Source organism: Schistocerca serialis, chromosome 6, assembly GCF_023864345.2.
Source record: "Schistocerca serialis cubense isolate TAMUIC-IGC-003099 chromosome 6, iqSchSeri2.2, whole genome shotgun sequence".
NCBI lineage: Eukaryota > Metazoa > Arthropoda > Insecta > Orthoptera > Acrididae > Schistocerca > Schistocerca serialis.
In genome coordinates this window covers 696,483,027-696,509,238 of record NC_064643.1, presented here as the reverse complement: position 1 = coordinate 696,509,238, position 26,212 = coordinate 696,483,027, and the positions used below count along the sequence as shown (strand labels likewise).

General features: G+C 39.4%; 1 protein-coding gene across 2 annotated transcripts in view; it reads left to right on the top strand.

The window, feature by feature from the left end:
* The first annotated feature begins 2,981 nt into the window (after positions 1 to 2,981).
* LOC126484355 (zinc finger protein 532-like) overlaps positions 2,982 to 26,212 on the top strand; it is a 76,067-nt gene continuing 52,836 nt past the window's right edge. For both annotated transcript variants that reach the window (XM_050107820.1, XM_050107822.1), the window contains exon 1: positions 2,982 to 3,160. The gene's annotated coding sequence lies outside the window, so the exon portion shown is untranslated. The remainder of the gene's footprint in view (positions 3,161 to 26,212) is intronic.

The window sequence follows — 26,212 nt, the reverse complement described above, 5'->3', positions numbered from 1 at the left end:
TGATTATTACAACCATGGCTTACGGAACATTTATCTAAATTAAACTCTGTTCAACTCTTGTTTGTACTGCAGCCACCCCCCCCCCCCCCCCCAAAGGACTTTTAAGGCCTATTCCAAGGCTTATCTTCACTAATGCTAGTATACTACCCAAGGTTTCAAACAATCCTAACAGTCATCTGGTTTACGACAAACAGTTAAACATAGTGTCACAGCATATTGACTTACCAGTATTTACTTAATTATCTAAATCCTTGTATCAAAATGTCCTCTAGGTAGCATGAGTCTTATAGCATCTACACAACTACTATTATCTGGTAATATTCGATAACTCAATGTACCGTAAGCAAGCAACGAGATAACTAAAGTAGTTGTGTCTTCTTCAAGGTCACAGCTTTTCTGCTAACTTCATTTTATTCACTTTGAGCTGAATACACACAAAGGTAAAGCAGCAATCTGTTGACAGTGAATTTTATTACAAGCAGCAGTTATTTTCTGACGGTACTTTTAAAATTCATTAACAGATCATCAAATGCAACAAATATTTGTCAAGGAATAGCCTACAGCAGAAATTTACTGTACGCTTCATGTAAATGGATACTGTGTGAACACAGCTCCAGAGTGTAATATAACAGCAGAACAGTTCTGTCAAATGTAAACAATCTGCACATATTAATATGTATAATTCTGTTTGCACAATGTGACTTCTCCAGTGTTGCTACCATGGAAATATAAGGATAGACTGCTAACTAAATAGATACATCAGAAACATCAACTACACTCGTTTTTAAGAAGTTTATGGTACCATGGAAGATAAACACTTAGCATACTAACAAAAAAATTAGCCAACCATAAGACAACTAACTATCTGGTACATTATTTTCCTGACAATATTTAATATCCCACAAATAATTAGCGCATTCTGTAAACTTACCCTAATCTAGGCGGACTGAGAAAGAATTTAGGATTTTTTTTTTCCCAGAACGCCAGCAATTACTTATGGATATCAGATACACAACACTCAAATCACAGGAAGAGTCATCCCAAGTGACATTCTTCGGCCTCTCAAAAATTGGCAAATCAGAATATCTATCTTCAGTGGGGCATTGAACTGCGGAGTAACTGCCTGGGCATTAGTAGCAAGGAAAAACTCAATTTTTTTATTAGGACCCATCACATAATTCTCATCTGAAACTATGTTATTTTCACTTACAGTTAGTTGTAAACGCAACGCATCAATAGTTCACACATTTAGATGAATCTGGGCATTGGGCAATACTGCTAATATCGCAAACGACTTCATCTCGAAATGGCTTCCGAAATCATGAGATCAATATTTATTTATTTATATTTGATCCAACAATTACTGATTAGAAATATGATAGTTAATTATGTATTATTAGCCTAATAAATACGAGCCCTCTTATCAGTACATAGCATTATTACACAAATAAATAGCCTTCCATGGAAATATATTCTACAATTAACTAAAGAGCCAGGTTAAATTTGGTACGAGCTGCGGAAATGAGAATTTCGTGAACTACTACTCGTGCATTGATAAATGGAACAAAGTTTTTATGTACGGTATAAATGGAACAAAGTTTTTATGTACGGTATATCATTTAATCATCCTGTACAATTCACTTTTTCTGAAACATAATTGCAAAAACAGCATTCCATGTTTACTCCTACCAACTTGCACTTCACTCCACCAGAAATGTTTATATTCATCAGAGTAATTTAAAAAAGAATAAAGCTGTGACCAGGCACTTAACTATTTATGTGCTAAAATATAACAGCAGGTAAGATGCATCAAACAAGTGATTCAATTTGGATGGCAAAAGTCATTTTTCATTTATTAAACATTGGTATCAGTGTTATACGCGTCTTCGCTGATAAGAATGCGACGGTTCCGGGAGAAGCATAGCACAGAATACACATCTAGACTGTGCAGAACAGCACTATCAACGCAACTCTATTTTTTCCAACAATGAAAGATGAAGTAACGTCATGTACGTCTCTTATTTCTTAACAGGATGTCTTTGATGCTACAGGCAATGAATGTATTTTGACTTCTTTCTATAACTAGCTGATGAGAGCGCAAATTATCTGTTACCTTGTCGAAATACTTGGCAAATAAAAGTGGAATATCTACATGATATATAACTTTTCTCTAGGTAACATAGTATACTTCTTAAGCTACCACTTCCCAATTTTATTCTATACTACCTATAATTTAAAACAAACAACGCATGTTCAAAGATATACATGAAGCAAATGTCATAGGTTCTATAACCTAGCGTCAGAGACATTAAAAGAATATATATGTCAGAGATAAAATACAACATTTTGAAGACTGTGTGAGGAGATTTCTATTACTAAAAAAAGGGATCCGAACACTCAGTTTTCCGTTTTATGGAGCATTTCTCCTTCTTTAAAAATTTATAACAGGGTGGAAGTCTCTTTCACATGCTAAGTAGAACCATAAGTACATTTCTTGTCCCAAACAACACTGTAGCGTTCTTCTGTTCAAGTTAGCTCAATATTTACGAGGCCTAGAGCAAAAGAAAATGTTGGAAGGTCTTTGTCACTGGACTCTTGAGAGAAAATGGACGTCTTTTGAACTCTTTCCGCAAAAACGTGTAAAAAAACAGTGAGAAGCTAACACTCGTTAACATATCTGCATTGGTTAATATATTGCTGTGTTCTCTCGTTTTATGTGACCGTATCCTAATCGTCATCATCAGTATCATGTAGTATGTAGTAATACATTGGGTTTTACAGCCTCGCCGTTTTCAAAACGATCGTTGTTTACGCTGTGATTTTTAAAAGTATAATTGCATATTTTTTATACTAGAAGACCCACCTACGTTTCAGTAACTCATATCGTACTGTTTTAAAAGTTTTTAGCATGCTACATGTGATGTTCCACACAAGATAGCGAAGCAACGATCAAAAGTTTTGTGGTACACGCTAGATGTCGTTAATGTCGTTCCGTTCGGAAAGACGAAAAGCATTGTGGGACGTACGTGAAATTTATTTCTGTAGGATTTAAAAGTAAATAATATCGTACACACAAGACTCTGAAAACAGTAAATAGCAACTTATTTTACACTGTGAGACGATCTAATTACCTGTGTCTGATACTCGACACTGCGATCTGGTAAGAAGTTCGTTTGATATCTTTGGTATTTTTGCATTACCACGGTTTGTTAAGATATTTACCAATGTTAATGTCATTTTAAAACGTTTTCCATTACTTGTTCATAGTTTTGATGCTTGAAAATTGCTGTTATTGTCCTGTGTGTTTTGTGCATTGTGAGACTACTTGGTATTTTCACAATAATGCTACAGGACATTTTGAAGCACACTAGAGCAGTATTTAAGCTACAAAGAAACTAGACATAACAACTCATTATCTGCATTCTGCTTCAAATATTCCACAATCAACTTCGTTTTTCCCACTGTTTTAAGACACTAGGAGTATAATTTTTGCCCATGTATCAATTTTGCCATTCTAACACAACCAACAATCCAGTGCTTGCAACATCCCTACCATAAAACTAAATACGGATATCAGAAGTATAGTATTCAACATTTTACATTAATTTTCACTTTCAATACATTATAAATGTTTTTTTAATACCAGCATATGTATGATAACATGTCTCCATTGTGGAAATCACTGCAGTTACAATTGTGTTCCCTACACAACACTGTTGTTAAGGGAAGCTTGTGTATAATAAACCTAGAAACAGTATATCTGAACTGTCACTAGCTATTGATGTCCTTTGGGCAGTTGGGGGAAATAAATACTTGGACGTTTCGCTTCTGAGTAAAAGCAAATAATTTGAACACAATTCTTCATTTCTTTTATTTTCAAAGAATTCTTGGAAATCACACTAGTTAATAAAATTTGCCCACTGAAACACTGTCTGTAATGATGGTGGAACAGATCTGTTGAGTATCTGAACAGTTTTGATAATATAACAGCTTGGGCCTAGTGCAAGGATGTGTGGGGGAACAACTGCCACAGCCTGTTGCCAGTTTGCAAAGTATAAGTAAATTCTTCACGATAAATGAAAATGAAAACTTCAGGAAAACAGACCTATAATTTAGCAGGAAATCAAAGGTGGGAGAAATAAATAAAATATGTTTAGCACAAATACTTCTCTGCTCTTGTACATTTAATTTTGTGTGTGTGTGTGTGTGTGTGTGTGTGTGTGTGTGTGTGTGTGTGTGTGTGTGTGTGTGTGTGTGTGTTTGTTTCTTTTTGCCACAAGTAGAAGGGGAGAATGAGTTATTTGGAATCTGCATCAAATTGTATATCCATTTCCGTTACAGAAATCGAAAAGAATTTGATATGCTTCAGTACACCATACAATTCAGCTGGTAAATGTTTTACAGTAAGTTCATAAAGTATGAAGTAGTATCTGTTAATATCAGTACAGGAATTAAAAACCTGTGTTTATTAATGTCTTACACATTCTACATCACAAATAAACAGGCTATTCTTACAATTTTGTTAGATAATAACCTGTATAATGAAGTACTTTTTTTCCACACTGCTGGATGACTATTACTCGGTTCAGGAAATGGACTAGACATTAAATTTTTGAAAGCCATGAGACAAAATAAACACCAAAAACTCTGTTGATCATTATAAAGCATTTATCTCTTTATGAGTGAAGTAAGATAGTTGCCAATCCAGTCAGTATTTAAACTCATGCTGCTGAATGTAAAATTCGGTAAGTAGAAAAAGTCTCATAAACATACAGTTGTGTATGTGATGGCATTGTTGGTGTCTCCTCCCCTCTTCCCCCTCTCCCCCTCCCCCCCCCCCCCCCCCTCACACACACACACACACACACCTTATAAGAGTTCTTAACCATAACACCTCTTGTATGGTGAAAGACAACACCATATATTCAGTCTAAACACTACTCTAAAGCTAGTGTAATTTGTTTCTTGCAAGACCAGGATCTCCAACTTGAAACAGCTACCTGTAACAGAATGTTTGTTATACAGTTCACTTCCTCAGTCTGCTTCACTATAAAATTCCAGTCTTACAGTACCTTAATTTATAATCAACAGATCCTTTTTAAATTTCTGAATATTCTTTTAACTGCAACCAAATGTTTAATTCTAAGGTCTTTGAAAAATTTGCTCGCAGTATTATAACACAGGCAGTATCTGGCTTGGAAGCTAGAGCTAAATATAAAAGACTTCCCACTACCTCCATATAAGGCACTTCCTTTTAACATATTTCATCATTTTCTATCACTAACAACTTCACACTCTGTTCCAAAGGTGTGGAAACTGGCTTACAATTATTCATACCAAATTTTTCTAGCATTCTCTTTGTGTACATTGATTGATCAGTAGACAATTCTCCTTCATCGTCACTTCTTATGATCCTCATACCAAGCTATTGTTTCACTTTTCCATGCATATGAAATTCAGATTGAAGTTCTTTCTTGAAACTATTCATTGAACATTCACTTCTTGTCAAAATAAAAATATCATCAACCCATATGGCCAAAATTATAGTTTCTTCTTCATTTCTTTTGTGATATATACCAAGGTCAGCTGCAAAATGGCTCATGTTCATCCTTGTTAACGCTTTATGGAAGCGCTGTTTCCAAAGGTAACCGCTTTATTTAAGACCATACATGCTCGTTATGGGATGCCAGATTTTATTCTTTTATTGAGGAGTTTTCTTGGCTCCTCTGGTGGAATCACAAAAATTTCTTGCTTCAGTTTTCCATTGAGATATTTGGTCTTCACATCGATGTGGTGGTTTAATAAATCTTCTTTTATAGCAAGGGACAGGAGATGTCTTAAGGAAACATATTTCACAACAAATGAGAATGTTTCTTTATACTCTGTGCCCTCTATTTCAGAACAGCCTTTAACTACCAAACAAACTTTAAAATTTGATGTTGCGTCTTCAGGGTTTTTAATGCTAAAGACTGATCTCACTCGTAATGGTTTATTTCCTTGTGGTGCATCAACCCACTCGTAAGTATCAGTCTTGGAGAAAGACTGTAATTCCTTTTCTATAGCTTTCTTCCAATTGCATTTAGGCTGGCCAAGGCTTCTTCAACAGTAAGAGGTTCACTGTTGATTTTTTGAGCAGCTATCTTATAAACTGGATACAACTTTAGGTTTTGTTGTACTCCATAAATTTACAACCTCTGCTGCTGGAGTTTCCTATATCTCATTACCCAGTACATCTTCAATAAACATATCTGATTGTTCCTGAACTCCTTCAGGTGCTTTAATTTCTAAGTTTACTGCAGCCTTTGCATGTTCTTGGACATCTTCCTCAGGATATCTACACATACTTTTTCAAAATTTTTCCATTTTCACCAGATTCTAAAAATATCAAATCTTTTCTAGCTATTGCCCTTTTGTTTTTAGAATTTATGAGTCTGTAACATTTGTAATTTTCATAGTATCCAACAACAAAAAAATCAGGTTTAGAGTCCTGTTTTCTCCTAATGCTTTTGGGAACTTGTATCATGGCCTTCCAAGCAGACATTCATAGATGATCTAGATTGGGTTCTTTTCCAGTCAAAACTTCATATGGAGTCTTATTTGGAGCAATTTTAGTAAGCAATCTATTATATAGATACACTGCAAGTGATACTGTTTCTACCCAGTAACATTTTTGTAATCCTGCATCCTTTAACATGCTCTTTGCTTTCTCTACAATTGCTGTGTTAGTCCTTTCTGCTATTCTGTTTCAAGCAGAACTATAGCAAATTGTAACTTGATGTCTGACTCCAACTTCACTCAGTTGTTGGCTAAACTGTTGACATATTTTGTACCATTGTCTTATCTGAGAACTTTTATCTTTCTACCAGTCTGTCTTTCAACAACAGTGCGAAAACTGGCAAATACTTTACTCAGTTTGTGCTAGGTTATAAGGAAATAAACGTCAGAATATACTGAGTAACCATTTCCAACTTTAAGAACATCTAATTTATAAATACCCCTTTCTTAATTTGCTGTGGCTATCACACTGCTTCTCTGATCAGTTATTTCTGCACCATTAAAAAAAAAAAAAAACACCTCGCTGCTCTTATTCACCATTTCACTCATTAAAAGCAAATTTGTGGCCACATTCTTCAAATAATGTAGGCCTACATCATTTTCTGTAATACCTTGTCATCTCCTTTGACATAGAAACTAAAGTTTGTATTTCATAGCAGTTCACTTGTAATTGAGAACCATCTACTGTTGAAACACCAGTGTGTGTTGTGTGTTTTAGGAGAAACATCACACCATCCATGTTAAAAAATCAATGTTGTTGTTGTTGTGGTCTTCAGTCCTGAGACTCGTTTGATGCAGCTCTCCATGCAAAAAAATCAATGTGTGTTTTAAAAGAAACATCATACCATCCACTGTGGAACTATCAATCTGTGTTTTAGCAGAAACATCATATAAAATTGAGTTGATCTGTGGTAATTTGCATAGATGCACCAGAATCCAGGAACCAGTATGTACTCTTACTTTCAGTTTTATTATAAGAATAACACACAGTAAGTACCTTACCTTCTTTTCGGTGATTGCTTGCCATCATTTCCTGACCTTTTTGAACATGACTTTTTTCTTGTGAACTCTTTTTTTTCTGTGCAGTACGTTACAAAATTTCCATTCTTTGGCATTTATAACATTAAACGTGTTTCTTCTTTTCGTATTTTAAAATACAAAGCCATTTCTCTGTCCTGGATAGAATGTTTTTGTACATTCTTAACCGCTTGTAATACCTAGACTGTTACAGTGTTGCCTGTAATTGGTATCCCTGAACCCTCTAAGTTCACTACTTATAAGGCAGTCCTGCTGGTAACAAGGTACCAATCTGTTCTTCAGTAATGTAGAATCCATAATTTCTCAGACTATTCAAAATGGAAATGATTTTGTTTACCTATACATCAACATACCAGTATTTACATTCATCTAAATGTGTGGTGATTTCCTTTGCCTTTTCTGTATGAATGTAACTTACAAGATGAACTAGAAGAATTAATTTGAATTTTGTTTTACAATCTTTGTTCTGTGGGCTTTAAGGTTCCATGTGTGACATCCCAAAAGTTGTCCAGCTGTAGATAGGCTTCTACTGCAAACTTCCAAAATACATAATTCTCTCAACCCATGAGCTTTTCCATTTGCACAGTTACAACATAATTACTGTAAATCATAAACTTCTCACCAAACAATATTAAGCTTTTCGACATTCACTAATCAGACTTAACTCAATTCGATTATCCTAGGCCCTTAATAAGATGAAGGGGATGGGGATAATCATTGAAATTTTCAATTGTAAAACATTTTTGACACAGCTAGGATATCATCCATGAGGAATAAACTTGTTTGTGGTAGTAGGAGAATTTGTTTTATTATCATTAGCTATTTGTCATCCACTCCACCTAAAGATAAATGGTTCAAATGGCTCTGAGCACTATGGGACTTAACTTTTTAGGTCATTAGTCCCCTAGAACTTGGAACTGCTTTTTCGGCCACCCCGGTCGCCACCTTTCTCTTGACTTTCCTATGCATTGTAAGTTTCAACTGTACACTTGAATGCAGCCCCTGGTTGTTTTCTATTATCATTTACTCAACTTCCATTACATCATAGGCTGTCTTTTCTTATACCAGCAAAGAACTTACTTAAAGCTCAGAGACAGAAAGGCCGACCATTACATACCTTCAGGAGCCGAAATTCTAAGTACTGCTGACACACATACATAAAAGCACAAAACTATATATGTCTTCTTATAATTATATTGTTTACTCAATTTGATTTTCCTTTTGACACAAAATCTTGTATTGCCCATCTATTGTGTATTCACATGGTTACATGTCCTCCCCACAAAACATTTCGGTTTCATTACAATCATAATTGCATTGTAGTGTCTGCTACGAAGTTCGCTCCAATAGGCAATGTCATTGTGATCAGTGGTGCAGTGTCATGCATGTGGTCTGTGTTAACAGATGAGCTGCAGCAGTCAAACAGCTTCCACTCCAACTACCAGGGGTGCTGTTTTTGATGTTCTTTTGTATTGTTTATTTTTCACATGTGAATTTTTATACGATTTGTATGTTCCATGTTTATATGTTCCATTCAGAATTAGTCTCTCAATTATACAGTGTTAATGACCATTTTTCTTTTTGCCTCTTCCTGAGTTATAGGCATGTTCAGAACGTTTCACCTGAAAGTTAAATGTTTGGATTTGTGTTCAACTTAGAGAGTAAGTGCTTGTCCAATCTATTTGTCAGACACTGTTTTGTTCCGCGAAACCTCCAGACTCTATTTTCTTCATGCCAAGCAAAGATCATTTAGCTCAAATCCTGTAGTCTTGGCAAATGGTGACCCTGACATAAAGAAGAAGGTTGAGTGACTACTACAGTATTTAAATATCAGGTAAGATTCAGGCATGCCAACAGTGTCTAGACTAGCAGTCAATTTACATCCATCTGGCCAAACAACCCAATTTTATGGTTTGCTCAAGTTGAACCCAGTTTTAGCTATCCAGGGATTATGACTGACTTGACAAAATTCACCCATGTTGTTAGCCAACTCGCCCATCACTAAGCTGCAGAGGTACAAGAAATGATCACTGCACTGCCACACGAAAATTGATATGAAAATCAGAATTAATCTGGAGAGTGGCTGTGCTGTTCAAAACTGGTTCAGACAGGTACTAACACAAGAAGACATCAGTGATCATAAGCTGTTGCAATATCTGCATCATCTCCAGAGGAAATTTGATACAGTTATGCAGTAATGCAGTGACAGTGCCATGTGTCAGTGTGACAGGGGCACCAATCGTCACATGCACGGAATTTGACTCACTGGTAATGGAAGTAGATATGCCATGCACACTGATCAGCATGCTATTGTCCTAGGGTAGTGCTTGGAATGGTACAGGATGTAATCACCAGAGATCCAGTAGCTGATCATCAACAAATGTTGCTTTTTCAAACACATGTCACTTTACATGCTGGAACAACTGTAGGTTCCGCAAACATATGCGTAAATGTACAGCACTGTGTTTGCACCCAAATGCCAGCGGCAGCTGGTGGTAGATGCAACTGACTGCTCAACAAAGTCATGATGCCTGTGTTTTATTGACAGGAGATCTGGTCAGGAATATTTAATAGACACTGGCTCAGGCTAGAGCACCCTGCCAGGAAGTTTAGTCCACCACTGTAGACTGCTGACTGTGTTCCGTTTACCTTTGGTGAACAACTCATCTGTCTATACATATTGAATGCAGTGGATAAAGTTGAATGTGGGACTGTTGCGTCCATTTATGTAGGACCTTACTGTTGCTGACACTGTGGAGCTGATCTCCTGGCACATTACCATCTTTTACCAGATATAGCCAATGCCAAACCGGTTGACAGTATTACCAGGCTGACTGCAGCACACAGATGGTCCATCAGCATCTTGTAGACCAAAGAGATTCTCACCTGATTGTTTGGCCATTGTTAAAGCAGAATTCAGTGTGATCTTTAAAGAAGGCATAATCTGGCCAGCAAGTAGCCTGTGGTCATCTGCACTGCATCTTTTTCTGAAGAAAGGAGAGACCTGGCGCCCATGCAGTGACTGTTGAGCAATCAACACCACAACCATGCGTAATTGGTATCCCATGGCTTTGTTGTATGTCTATAATTATGATCTCCATGTTGCAACGATATTCATTGTTTTAGGCTACACCAAGGCACATACACACATACCTGTGGCAGAAGAGGACATTCTGAAGACAGTGATAATCACTGATATTTGGGTTACAGAACGCTGCACAAACCGGACAGAAGTTTATTGACTCCATTCTATGAGGACTGCCGTATGTGTCGCATACTTGGATGACATACCTTTGTTTTCTGTCACCAGAGAGCAACATCATCGGCATCTACAAGAAGTATTTAAGTAACAAAGGTCACAAAATTCGTGACAACCACTCGCATATTTCTCCCACAAATTGTCACTGTATCAGCATAAGTGGAGTGCATACAACGTGAATTCCTTGCTGTGTGTGAAGTAGTTAAATATTTACATCCACAAATAAAGCAAGGACATTCATGATATATGCAGATCACAAACCAATGATCTACACATTCAAAAGGAATAGCATCAAACATTCCCCCACCAGTTCAATCATCTAGAATTTATAAGGCAATTTAGTGTGGACTTAAAGCACATGCACAACAGGATGGCTGAGAGTTTCAAACATTCACCAACGATACCACATCAGAATTGCAGCTGCAACTCGTCGTCATTCAAAGAGAAGATGCCAGACTATATTCTAACATCTCCTGAGGAGGACCTCATCCTTTTCTTCTGTCAGCTTTCCGACGACAAGCCTTCGACAGTGTCCACAACCTAAGTCACCCTGGAGCCCTTCCCACGTTTCACCTCATGTTACAATGCTTAATGCTTCATTTGGCCATATGTGGAGAGGGATTGCCAAGGGTGGACATGGACATGCCAGGGTGGACGTGGACATGCCTTCAATACCAGACTTGCAAAGTGCCCCATCATGTGCACACACCAATGAGTACTGGAACTTGGTGTTGTGGGACTGCTTTCTCCACTGAACAACCAGCAATATCTCCTTACAATGACTGACCAATTTATGTGCTGGTTGGAGGCAACATCTGTGGACAACATTATCACAGACACCATTGCCTCTGGCTTCACGTCATCTTGGCTAGCTAGGTTTGGCTGGTCACTCCACATAACTACTGATTAAGGCAGGCAGTTTGAATTGGAGTTGTTCACCCAGCTGGCTACATTTTGCATGTGTGTACATCATAAAACTACTATCTACCACCCTGCTAATAATAGCATGGTCAAGAGATAGCACTGTTCCATGGAGGGAGTGCTCAAATGTCATGGTACATTCTGGCCTTCCACCATTCCGATCATTCTCTTGGGCTTAAAAATGATGGATAAACAAGATTTGGACTCTTCAGCTGCAGAAATAGTCTACAGAGAACCACTGCATCTTCCCTAGGAATTTGTCGAGGCCAGCTCACTACAGTTACTCAAGATAAGTTGTAATTTCTTCAACAATTAAGAGACCACTTTGCAAACATACTATCCCCCTCCATTTCCTCCTTTACACTGAACTCGTGGAGGATCTTTTCTATATATGAGGGTTGGAACTTAAATAGTGAAAACTGTTTATTCACAACTGATACAGAAGAGTAACATGTTTGCACCTGTTACTGTTCTTCATAGTAGTCACCAGCATTGTGCAGAACCTGTTGCCAGCCATGTGGAAGCCATAGTATACCGTTATCACAGCCTGTTCTGTTGATGGTGGGAATGGAGCGGTCTACTGCCTGTCGAATCTCTGGAACACTTCTGAAGCGAATGCTACGAATTGGTTCCTTCATCTTCAGAATCAAATCAAAGTCACAAGGACTTGAGTCCAGGGAGTATGGTGGATGGTACAGCACTTCCCAGTCCCATCGACCAAACAGAGTAGCCACAGCTTGTGCTGTATGCGCCCATGCATTGTCATGCAAAATGATGTGTGGCTTGCGCAGAAAGTGTTGCCGCTTCTTTCACAAAGCTGGTCACAGGTGACGCTCCAAAAATGAACAGTAATACTGTGCATTGACGGTCTGCCATGGAGGAACATAATGCATTAGGATAACACCATCACAGTTGTACACGAGAATCACCATAACTTTCACCATACTGGGGCTCTGTGCACTTTCTACTTTCGCAGCGTCCCATAATAACGCCATTCATTGGATTGGCGTTTCAGTTTTGGCTCGTACAATGTGGCCCATCTCTCATCCAGTGTTGCGATATGGTGTAAGAAAGCCTCTCCTTCGTGCTCATAACACTCCAAGTGCGTCTGAGCAGTGTCATAATGCATCCATTTCTGCATTTCCGTCAAGTCATGCGGAACCCATGATGATGCAATTTTTTGCATGCCCAGTGGTTCCTTCAGGATTCGAAGCACAGTCGTATGCACTAATCCAGTATCGTAGATAAGCTCACGAATTGTATGGTGTCAATCACTGTCCACTAATGCGGAAACAGCTTGCACTTCTTCTTCAGAGATGCTAGGGCGACCTGCTCGATGCACGTCTGCCACAGTTTGCCAACCTTCGTTGAAGGCTTTTATCCAATGTGCCACTGTTCTGTATGGCAATGCTGATGCCCGCACATCTCTTGAAGACCTTGATGACACTGTCGTGCTGTACGACCTATGGCACATTCAATCTTGTGCCAGCTCTGTTATTCCTGTTTCAAAAACATAGTGACACCGTTAAGTTAGGCCACTCACTCATGAGTGATTGTGTTTCCCTCGACTGTGCCCACGTCGGTGACATGGGGCGGGCAAGTCCGTTTGCTGGAGGTAAGGTAGGTATGTCAATAACGTGTGCTATCAGCGACAATAGTAGATTCCATCGCATAGTGTCTCCACAACAGTGTTGCCACTATTTAAGTTCCAACCTACGTAATAATAAGTCTATGTTGTTTGTAGAATATAAAAAAAATCTAATAGGAGAAATAGCTTCCCTCAGTAAACTACAAAGTAGTTATGTCGTAATTAAAACAGCGTATCCAATCCAACTCTTGAAAAAACTTAAAATCGTCTCTACAGTTGTGATGTTTAGCCATATATCCCAGTCCCAATGCAGTGCTTCAAGTACCAACACTTCAGGTATATGTCTTTCCACCGTACAAACTCTTCATTTTGTGGAGACTTGTTGGCCATCACTTGGAAATTTGTCATGTGAGCAACCACTATTCTGTGTAAGTTTCAGAGAAGATCACCCTCCCTGATCCCTAATGTGTGTGCTGCCTTAATTGAGGAATGTGAAATGCAGGAGCTTAAGGTCTGCAATCACCTCTCAGATTTTGAAACTGAAGGAAAGTGTAATTACTTCTATCCTGTAGTTGCAACACAGCTTGTTCCATTTAGTTTTGTGGTTTTATGTAACATGTTTGTCTTTGTTTCTCCTGTAAGGTATCCTTTGTTAGCAATTATGTGCTCACTTGAGCAGTTCTATTTTTGCCACCATCTCAGTGTCAATTGTTAAATGAAGAAAAGCAGACCTAATTTGTTTGTTCTGGTAACTATGGACTTGAATGGATGCAAAGAGAGGCATGCTTATGTTTTTGTAACAGTTTTGATAAAATAAAAACAGTGAGTCTTAAAATATGTTAATGTGGACTACATTATTCATCAACCTCGCAAATCATTTTATATTTGTATTTTTCAATGAGAAGAAAGAGAGACTATTGACATAAAGCAACCAAAATATTTCTTACATCAGTTACAGTAGCGAAAGTTATATGAGATGGGGAGATAGATCCTCCCCTCTGGTTGTTCCAGTAACACCCATCTTCAGGGACCTGAGCTCACCACACCTGGTGAGAGAAACATCCTCCTCCATTAGCATTATCCAGTAACAAGGCTTCCTTTTGGGAACCTTCTTTCTGGAAATCACAGACCACCTACCTATCACCAGCCAATGGCTGAAGGACGCATGAACTGCCGGTTCCATGGCTGCCTGCTTCTCTTCAATCCCTGCCACCACAGTGGATAAACTCTCACACGAGTACTGACCCTCTAAACTGGTTAAGGAGATACAGAAGAAATCTTGGGTGAAGACTGCTCTGGTGAACCTGGAAGCGCCAAATCCTCCTTCACCATCAAACTCAGAACTTATATTTGCAGATGTTGTTCCATCCCCACAAATGATAGACAATGGTGCCAGGGTGTGACCTGTCCTGCCGGCCCGTCAATGCCCAACCAGGACTCCTTTAATATGATAACAATGAGCTGTAATGAATATTACGGTCACCTGCCAGAAATATAACAATTGATGACCTTATGTTTTGCAGTCTGTGTTGCATTAGCTGATGACTATTCTCCAGCCTTTTGAGATCACCATGCTATCTGTTGGAACCATACTGATCCTAAAGGAGTATCTGGATGGTGGTTCATGAAGGTATTACCAGTGCGAGGATTCCCCTTCACTTAACACTGGAACTAGTGGCAGAGTGAGTGTGAACATCAGCAGTCACCAACATTAATTCACTTACTACATTGAGATGAACACTTTTACCTGACAATTCTCTGCTCTCTTTCTCCTACGAGGATTTCAGTGAACACCACCTCATATGGGGGCGGGGGAGGGGGGGGGGGCAGGTTCCTTTGGATAGATCAACTTCTTTCTGATCTCGATCTGCGTCTCCATAACGAAGGTACCTCTGCGCAATTCAGTGCCACCAGTGACACATTTTCAGCTATTGAATTTACGACTTTATCCCTCAGTCTCAAAGCTTCACCACAGTGGTCACTGTATGACGATCTTCATGGCAATGATCACTTTCTGGTGATCCTGTCACATCCTTGTCACTGCCTGTTGGACCATTTGCTATGTTGGGCTCTCTGAAGAGTGAACTGGCAGCTGTATGCCTCTGCCATCACCTTCATGCCCTCTCCATCAGAGTGTATCGACCAGATTGTCAGAGATCTCTCTGACGCAAGCACCTGCACTCCTGGAACTGTTATCCACCTTTTCATAGGTCCCCTCCTCTAATGGCTGATATCGTGATTGACAAAGATATTTCAGCAGCTATTCATGCTATTGAAGGCATTGCAGTGTCTCAAGCAAGATCCTTCACAGTCCGCCCTCATCAGTTTCATGAGGTTCCTCACAAGGGCTCACTACCTAATTAAAAGAAGGAATTCTGGGAGCACTATGTCTTCTGTTTGGCAGCATGAACATCTTTAACCCAGGTCTGAATGAATTCTGTAGTTTTATGGGCCACCAAAGATCAACAGTTGTTCCAAGTTTTGTCCATCATCTCCTTTCTTGCTGATACCTCCCAGGCCATTTGTGACAGTGTTGGTGTCCTCTTTTTGTCCAACTACATTTTCAACACATAATAGACAAGATGAAGATATCCCAATATCCTCCCCCCACTTCCCCTCCTCTGTCATAACCCTGAATTAAATAATGAACATTTTACTAAATGCAACTGCTTCAGGCTTTTGACACATCACACATTATGGGCTCAGGGATTCATTCAGTTCATAATCAGATGATCTAGCATCTGAATGAGATTCACAGACTCAGTCTACTCAGGGTCTACAACTGCATTTGATCAAAGGGTGTTTCCTCTTTGTATTGGAGGGGTAGTGTTATCATCCCAATCCTTTAACCAGTAAAATGTCCACCAACTGCTACTGACTGATTAGCCTCATCAACATGCTCTACAAACTGCTTGGAAGGATGGTAGCCCAACTATTATGCTGGGTTCTTGAATCACAGGGCCTTCTATCCCCATATCAGTATGGTTTTCTGGAGGAACAATCCACAACTGACCATCTGGTTAGGTCAGAGACAGTAGTCTGACAAGCTTTTTCTAAACACTAAAATCTCATTGAAGTCTACATAAGATGTACCAGGTGGTTATAACTAAAATGCAGCTACTCACAGAGGTCCAGTATGGGCTATAATTATCATATGGCAGTGAAACTTAGTAAATATTATAATGCGTAACTGATATACGCTGAAAAAATATTAGTTATAATTTTGGCCACCGGGTGCAAATCTGGTGTTGTGAATGCAAGAAAGACATATAGAAATGTTTTCATATGTAATGGATTAGGAACAGGACATGGGCAGGAAAGGTGAAGCAGTGAGAAAGGCATAATGTTGATTTTATTGTTAACCATTGCTTATACAGTTATTCAGTATGAATACTGGAAGCATCAACAAGATGGTGCATTTGTAAAACTATTTGATCAAGAGCACCAGATTTTCACCTGAATTCCAAAATTGAGACTAATTCTTTTTCCAACATAAATCGGTTCCACATGAATGCGTTAGCATATCTACCAAGTTTCACTGCCATACAATAATTACAGCCCACATTGGACCTCCATGAGTTTCTGCTCTTCAGTTATAACCACCCAACACCGTGTGCCCCCATCACGCTTTACCGGTGCTTTTAAGGCTCCCTCCCATGTTCTCTTCAACTGTTTTTATCTCTCCAGTTGTTTCAGTTCAGAAATGGTACATCGCTCAGCTCCCCATAAGTCTAAGCAAACTGTGTCCCTAGGGACTCCACTCACCTTTATCACAATCAGTGAGCTAGTGAGTTCTGTTGGACCACTGATTACCCCAGCACTGTATCTTGACAACTGTCGCATTTGGTTTAGCTCCCAACCTGTAGTCTTGCCTGAATACCAGTTCCAAGGAGCTTTTGGAATGGCCTCTTCTTGGCCCCTGTCTAATGGCTTCCAGTTTTCTTCTGTGAAAATGGAGTTATCTATTTCTATCGTTGTATCATATTTAATCCTGACCCAGAAATTTCCTTGGGTACTCAGGCATTTGGATGCTGTGTAGTCCCGATTCTTGGGACTCCTCTTTGATAAAAAGCTGATATGACTGCCCCATATTCATCAGCTTAATACTAGCTGCATTAATAAGCTCAATGCTGTCTGCTTCCTTGCCCACACTTCTTGGCGGATACTGCTACTCTATTCTGTATTTACCAGACCATAATCTTGTCCTGACTGAACAGTGGTTGTCAGGTTTATAAATCAGCAACACCCCTTTGGCTTTGAAATTATTTTTCCAAGATCATCATCATCAAGTAAGACTGGCCACTGCCACTTTCTGGACTTGTCCCATAGACAGTTTCCTTATCGAAGCGAGGATCTTCCTCTTCATTTCCAGTGGTATCAACTCTTGCTCACAATGCCAAGCAACAATTTCCTAATCATCTGACTTGTCAGATTCTACTTTCATACAGATGGGGTTCCCAGTTGATATGAATTTTGAGACACTCTGCACTCGTACTATGTGCTGTCATCTAGTAGAACATGGATAAATACTAATTAAAAATAACATCAGAACTACAGAGCAGTGGAAAGGCATATCTGTGAATGATTGTTTTTCATTTTTGTGGATCACATGGGTGAGTTGATAGAGCGTTAAGTCATCATGTTGAAACTTCAGTCATGTCAAATCCCACTGGTGACAACTTGTTTTAACTGTTTACGCATGAAAATGTTGTAGGGGAGAACATTTTCCTGACATGTAAAAATACTTTTTGGAGTTTGTAGCAATGGTATTTTGGCAGTCTGCTGTCGCTTTGTCAGTTGAAAGTAGCAAGCCTATAGAGTGCATTTGTATAGATAGGTGTAGTGTTCTGTCAGATACATACAACAGAACAGACGCCATTCGTGATGAAGCAGCTAGTGCATTTGTAGTTTCACAGAATAAACATAAAGAATCGGAACAGTAGAACAAAGAAAAAATTGCATAACGTGTGAAAGTAGTTATAGTCCCATACAACAATTTCATTCATAATATAGTAAAAATAGTTGTCATCATTGGGATATGGATCCAGAACCCTTGGTACAATGATCTAATGCTCTACCAACTTCCCCACAGAAGCTATACGTATGTTACTCACAGTTGTGCTTTTCCTGTGCTCCATAGTTCTGGCGTTACTTTTAATTAACATTTACACCCGTTCTGCTGGATGACAACACAAAGTACAAACTAAATCAGAGTTCTGGTTGATACTCTATCCACATACAAAGTTTGGTACCGATCTGAGTGTCTGGTATCTGTAGGGTTGAGTGTCAGTGCATTATAAGTACTTCATAAAATGTATCCAGTGGACCAGTTGGTTCAGCATATCCATGACTCCTTATGGCAGCTCCAACACCATGGCAGGAAGGTGATCTTTTGCTGGGTACCTGGCCACATCAGGTTACAGGGAAATGACATGGCTGTGGAAGCAGGCAAAGCAGCATGTCGGGATGGTGATGTTATCAGTGCCCCATCCCCTTGCACACCGTCATCTCATTTCTCTGACAGATGCATCATGTGTCAGTGGGAGACTGAATGGTTGAAGGCAACAGAAAACAAACTCAAATTGACCCCACAGGCATTGCAGATTTCATGTCAGCCTCACCACTGGGAGGTGGTTCTGCTTACCAGGCTGCGCATTGGACATAGCCCTTTAACACAAAGCTCCATATTCCAGCAGGAGAATTCACCACTCCATGAGGTTTGACGTGCATCACTTTCAGTTCACCGTATTTTGGCAGTGTGTGTCTTGTATACTGATATCAGGATAGTCCTCAGTCTCGATGGAGATCTGCCCACCATCCTCACTGCTACTGGTCCAGTGTTACAAGAGTGGTGACATTTTGTGAACGGTCAGGCCTAAATTGGCAGGGAAGGGAGGCAGACTTTAATGCATTATAAACTGTTCAGCATGTGGGGACAGCCTTAATCCCTACCTATGAGATTGACATGCTGATTTTCCATCAGGGCACTGATGACCATGATGTTGAATACCTCTCACCTAACACCACCATCATCATCATCATCACCTCTTAAGGAGTATCAGGGTGCTACCATCATCTACACTGATGGCTTTAAAACCATGAATAGGGTGGGAAACCTTTTTGGACATCCTATTGATCAGGAACAGTCTTAGCTCCCATGAACATGTAGTTTTCTTATGGTGAAGCTGACAGCCTCTAAAAGAGCTTCATTTATTATTGAATAGACTTCCCTTAGCTGTGTTTTAATTTGTAGCGGCTGAATGAGCTGTCTCCAGGCTATTGATCAGAGTTACTTTTGTCACCTTGTGATATCTGCTATTTGTGATCTTCTCTCTGACCTTAGTCTTACTACTTGCTCAGTTGCCTTTATCTGGGTCCTAAGTTGTGTAAATACCACAGGAAATGAACTATCCAACTGTCTGGCTGTAGACGTGATTATTCACCTAACATTCACTTTGATGATACCAAGCATGGATTTGCCAGTGCAGATCCAGCCTCTATTTCCTTCTGGAAGGAATCTACCTTCCTTCTCACCTCCATATCAGTCATACCAGGTTTTCTGTAGTATTATCTTATGTAATGACCCACATTGTGATTGTGGAGCCTTATAGACAGTAACTCATGTCCTGGGAGAATGCCCCCTCCTTCAGAGTATCCAAGTCAAGCATGGATTTTTAGATTATTTGCCTCTAATGTTGACAGATGAGATATGGACAGTTGAACTGGTTCTTCATTTTCTCTGAGAAAGTGATTTTTACTCTCTGATTGAATGATTTACGTTGCTTTTGGGGCAGTAGTTGGGGTGTGGTGTATCTCCACCACATCCTTGGGCCAGAGGCCCCTCAACTGTACCTCCTCCACCAGACACCCAGATTATCCCTCTTTCACCCTGTTTTTGATTACTTTTAGATGCAGTTAGTCCCTTTTTTTTCCTTTGCCCACTGATACAGCACTCTGATGAGGGCAAGGTCATAAGGATTCCTTACCTTTAATACTAACTTATGACAAAAAGACAGTTGAATAAGAATCCACTCTCTGTAGGACCCATTCTGACCTTGCAGTGGGTTCTGCTCCCATGTTTAACACATAGACTATAACAGATCGAAGGAGGGACGGCCATGGGAGGGAGACCCCCAACGCATGCTGAGCCCAACCAAATCAGATTTCATTTGTCCCGTTGTTCAACCCTTCAGATGTAAATGTTTACTAAGAGCATGGGTTTCCCTATTTTCTCTCTTCTTCTTCTTCTTCTTCTTCGTCTTCATCTTCTTCTTTTTTCTCATTTTCTTCCACATTTCTCTTCTGATAAGAGTCAAGAGTTGCCTGTCTGACACATTGAGTTCCAATGATCGTATGGGGTATCAAGTGAAATTTGTGACTGGACTGAGGACGTTTTGGTTGGGAGGACACAGCACTTTATCTTAGATGGAGAGTCATCGTCAGATGTTGAAGTAACTTTGGGTGTACCTCTGGGAAGTGTGTTAAAATCCTTGCTCTTTGTGTTTTATATTAATGACCTTGCAGACAATATTAATAGTAACATCAGGGTTTTTGCAGATGATGCAGTTATCGTGTACTTCACAAAACTGAAAACTATACACTGAGTCACTGATGGAATCGGCCAACACACACAAATACCTGGGTGTAATGCTTTGTAGCGATCTGAAATGGAATGATCACATAGGCTCAGTCCTCGATAAAGGAGTTAGTAGACTTCATTTTATTGGTAGACTACTGGGGAAGTTCAATCAGCCTACAAAGGAGATTGCTTACACATTACTCGTGTGACCCAGCTTAGAATATTTCTGAACTGTGTAGAACCCATACCAGATAGGACTGATTGGGGAGGGGGGGTGATATTGAATGTATACAGAGAAGGGCGGCACGAACGGTCACAAAAACATTGAAGGAACGGAACTGGAAGACTATTGAAGACAGATGTAAACTGTCCCAAGAAAGTCTGTTTTCAAAGTTTCAAGAACTGGCTTTAAATTATTACTCTCTGAATATACTACAACTCCTTACATAACACTTACACAGGTATCATGAAGATAAGATTAGAATAGTTACTGCTCAGGCATTCAAACAATCGTTCTTCCTGCACTCTATACGTGAATGGAATAGGAAGAAACCCTAATAACTGGTTCAGAGGGACATACCCTCTGCCATGCACCTCACAGTGGTTTGCAGAATATAGATATAGATGCAGATGTAGACCTCATTTACAACTGCTACAAGGATCTTACTTACATGTAATGATGCCATTTGACAAAATTTCCTGCCAGTTTTAGAAACTTATCAGATATAAAAGTATGAAAACTCAGATTATTAGTTAATAATATAATAAACAATGCTCCTTCTCACTCCTAAATGGGATAACATCAATCATAAGCTTCAAAACTCCCAACAAAGTATGGTGGCAAAGACATGATCCCTAAGGTGGCTGGTGATTTGGGCTGCTGGTACATTAGGATGTAAAGCAATAGACCTGGCAGGCCGTGTCTGCAGGAGTGGTTGTAGCTGGTGTTGGACAGTGGCCTGTCAGGGAAACATTGCTGATTAAGAAAGTCATTTATTCATGATAGTTACAGTGACAGAATTGAAGCTGGAGGGGTAGACTGTAGCCTCTGTGACATAATCAGGCACGATCACTGAGGCATGCTGTTAGTAGTCGTCCGCAAGAAGGCAGCATTTGTGTGCTGGTGGCAGGTGTTACAGTCAGCACAGTAACAGAACGCTGACACTAAGCAGAGGCATGAACTGGTGACGGGTCACAGAAGGCAGCCATGGCAGCTGACCTATAGGGCAAGCAGGGTTAAACAGGTGCCTCCTGCACAGCTGACAATAACGGCATGTGCCCTCCCTACATGCTGGACAGCAAAAATCTGTGACCACATGCAGTGGTTGACAGCGACAGCAACAGTGACGCTGTGCCCACTTGGGTAGTTGTGGCTGGTCAAATGGATGGCCCAGACTCAAACCCATGTGTCATTAGGAGGGTGTCCAGCAGTGGATGTTAGTCACCCAGTGGGTGAGCCAATGATCTGTAGGCACCTAGTAGACTCCATTCGGACTTTAAAGTTTAGGCAGAGCTACTGATAGCAATGTCGGACACTGACAGTCGGCTGTTTCTTCTTGGTGTGTAAGCAGCCTTCCTGTCAAAACTAGCAACTGGCATTGACTAGGTAACTGGACATACTGTGCACAATCAACACTACTGAGGGCACTGAGACTGAGGGTCAGAATTACGTTGGCTAGCGTCTCTAAAATGACAGCACTCCCAGTGCAGAAGTCACTACAGGGTGGAATGGCCAGGCATAATGATTTGGAAACTATGACTTCATTTGCCCTGGTTTTCGTGTCTGTTCAGCTCCTCCAGAAGCTGTGTTGGTGCTGTAAGGACAGCCTTGGCTGTCAGAGATGCTAGCTAATTAGCTAGCTGCTTCTGCATTGTCAGTGTACTGCATATGGTTCTTGTATACTGAACACCTAGTATTTAGTTATCAAGCTGATGTGAGCTTTTCAACTAATGATATCATTCTGCTGAATCCATACAGGAAACATTTATCACACCAGGCAAAGCTGTGGTGCTATGCTCTCTCCCCTTTAAGAAATGTGGTCTCCAGATTGCGAACTGTTTACATTTCTGAAAAAAGATCTTCATACATTTCATGGGTTGACACATAGAGTACAATATTATTTGCGTCTCTCTACTCTTATGTAGTGTGAACCACATTGTTCATTGGTTGCATAATAATTTAAACAGCATTTTCTAATATTAGCTCACTGTACTTCCGTCATTTTTCAGACATAGACACTACTCCATTGTATTGTCACTTAACAACCAGAAAGAACAAAAACAAATAATGTTGAAAAAATTCTTTCTTCTTTACACATCATCTAACAGCAAATAAATTTGTTCGACCTTATTTCTCATGCACAGCATTTCTCTTATTTGTCAGGGTTTTTCATATAAAAAAACCACCCCCGCTGTTTTGGTAATCATCAGGAACGTCATCTTTGCAACAAAAGTCTCCCTTACATTTTGCCAGTAAATACATCCCTAAAATGATGCTCACACAAAAAACACATATGGCACTACCACACACAAGATGTTGGTCAGTAGTTCCACTTATTTCCTTATTTCAATGCTAATTACAAACTGTCTGTTTCTTGCAGTGCTATGCTTCCTTGTACCTTTGCTCACCCAAAGAAACTTCCCTGTAGCACTTTCACATGATTTGAATATTAATGACTGTGTAGGCAGTTTAGTTGGGTCTGTCCTCGTGACAGGAAAACCTTGTGACTGCGTGTCATTGCCAGCGGTCACCCTTGGCTGAAACCATGTATCCCCAAGTTCCACTGTGCACTGTGAAAGATCAGTCAGTGTTCAAACCATAAACTTTCAAGTGTCTACCAGTGAAACAAACAAGAAATATGTAGAATGCTTTAGGAAGGACTGAAAGAAAGAATCGGTAAGATTTCACAACATAGAACATAATGCGATTATTTTCACGGTACTGTTTCAAGTTCAGATTGCTATGTAGCAAATATTCAGTAATATTGTAAGACCATATTGTATCCTTGAGGACCTGTCAGTATAGGGAGTGACTGATGTACCTTTACCAAAATTACAGCATGTTCCTCAAATCAGTATTACTGAGAGTACTTCTCTAGGGACCAAATTCCTGCTAAGGTAGTTCTAGTTCAACCATGTCACCATCAGTAGAAAGAATACCAAGAAGTGTATCAAAGTATAGGAAGTGCCAACATCAGTTCAGACCACTGCTTGTCTCTGATCAACACTAATTTTATTCCTCTCACAAAGTGAAGAGGTAATAAAGACAGTCAGTTCACAGTTCTAAAATACAGCAAAACACAACTGAAAGACAATAGCTTTACTAGCATGCCAGGAAATAGCAAGGAGAAAAATGACTGATCGGATACACAGACAGTACCAATAGAAGAACTGACATAAAATATTGCTTCAATAAGAAGAAATAAATAATTGTAGCATATGTCATTGTGTCATAAAGCAAGAGAAGAAAGAAAACAGGTATGTTTTACATAGAACCATCTAAGCTCACCGTATATCACACATTATTCCTAATAATAAAGAAATATACTGCTAGGACTATCAAAACTGCCAAGAGACACCATAACAAGCACATCATTGATGAAACAGAGGATATCTTCCAGAGGGGCAACATAAGAAATGTGTACAAAACCGAAATCTCAGATTATCGTCTTCTGAGCTGTGCTGCAATTGCTGTTGCAGAGAACACAAAAGTCCCATATGTACTTAGGAACTTGATGGTAAATAACAATTACATTGTAAATGTTACTGACCTGGACTCTCACACATCTACCAATGAGAGAATTGGCCAGGTCACCTTCAACTTCAGAAACAAATAAAGCTGCATGTGAAAATAGAATCATTGCAAGTTTGTAGAAACAAGCAGTTGAGGACTCAGTCCACAGCAGAAACACTTTCAAATCATTGTACCTCAACTCTCATTCACCCAGTATGTGGCAAAGGGAAAAACTGATCTTTAGCAGCTACTAAGGGGTCTTTCTATATGTACCTTTCAGAATCCTCTCCAAGATATTACTCAATACAGTAAGAACACAACTGTGCTGTTGGTATAGGAGAATACCACCCCACTGGATTTACAAAGACAAGGTCATGTGTAGAACAGGTTCTGAAACGCAAATGTACGTATACCAGCAGGAACTTTGGCACTTCACCATATGTAAGAATTTTCATATACTTCTAGAAGCCACCCAAACACATACACCATCTCCAATTTAAAATTTGACAGAGTCCTGTCAAAGAAAATTGAAATCAAATGAGCTGTTAGAAAAGAAGCATAGCTATACTCTATCCTCTTCAATCACCTGAAGGAGCATTTGAGACTGGACGAGTACACCGACTGACTACTCTTAGGTTATAGTTACCAAAACTCATGCTATCACTGCTATTTTACAGAGGGAAGTCAATGACATGTAAGTGGCTGTGATTAGTTGAGAAAGATTTAAAGATCTTAAACACCACTTTCAGGGATATCCATAACATAAAAAAGTGTAGAATTTTGATTGGAAAAACTGACTACCTCCAGTTGCTACTAGGTGAAACACTTTTCCATGAAACAGGTGGAAAAAAAGGAAATACATTCAAAATGCTTCTTTGAAAGACTATTGGCTTAAAAAGAATTAAGATCCTCATAATTATAATGAAGCAAATCCAAACCAGCACAAATAATGTCTTCTATTAGGAGAGAAGGTACTTCTTCAGCTAGACCTGGACTTGAGAAGAATAATTTGCCAATTTTTGGTAGACATTTAGCACTGAATTTAGTTTCTTGTGGAAACATTATTTTGGACACGAAATAGAATGAGACTGGATGCTGGCAATAGTACTAATCCAGGACTTGGATATAACTGTCTGGCTGCAAATTTCTTGTTCTGTGTTATAACATGAGAAAGCCTCTGTTTAATGAAAAGCAAGAAATTAGGAATACCTACTATTCAAAAGAAAAAGAAAAACATAAGTCATCAGCCGCTCTTTCTAAACATTATCTGCATATTTAGATTCAAGAATTGAAAAGTTTTGTTGGCTGGATGTAGCCAAGTAGCAAGTGTGGCAAGTAGCAGTGTTCATTGTAAAATTACATGACACATAGTAATATAATTGGATTGATAAAAAGTCTACTGACCAAGTGGCAGCAGGAAAAAACTTTTATAAAAGTTAAGGAAATGTTCAAGCCAGTGGCTCCTTCTAGTGGAAGGGCTGAAGAGGAAGGAAGAGAGATGAAGGAAAAGGAATGGCGAGGTTTAGGAAATGTGGAGAG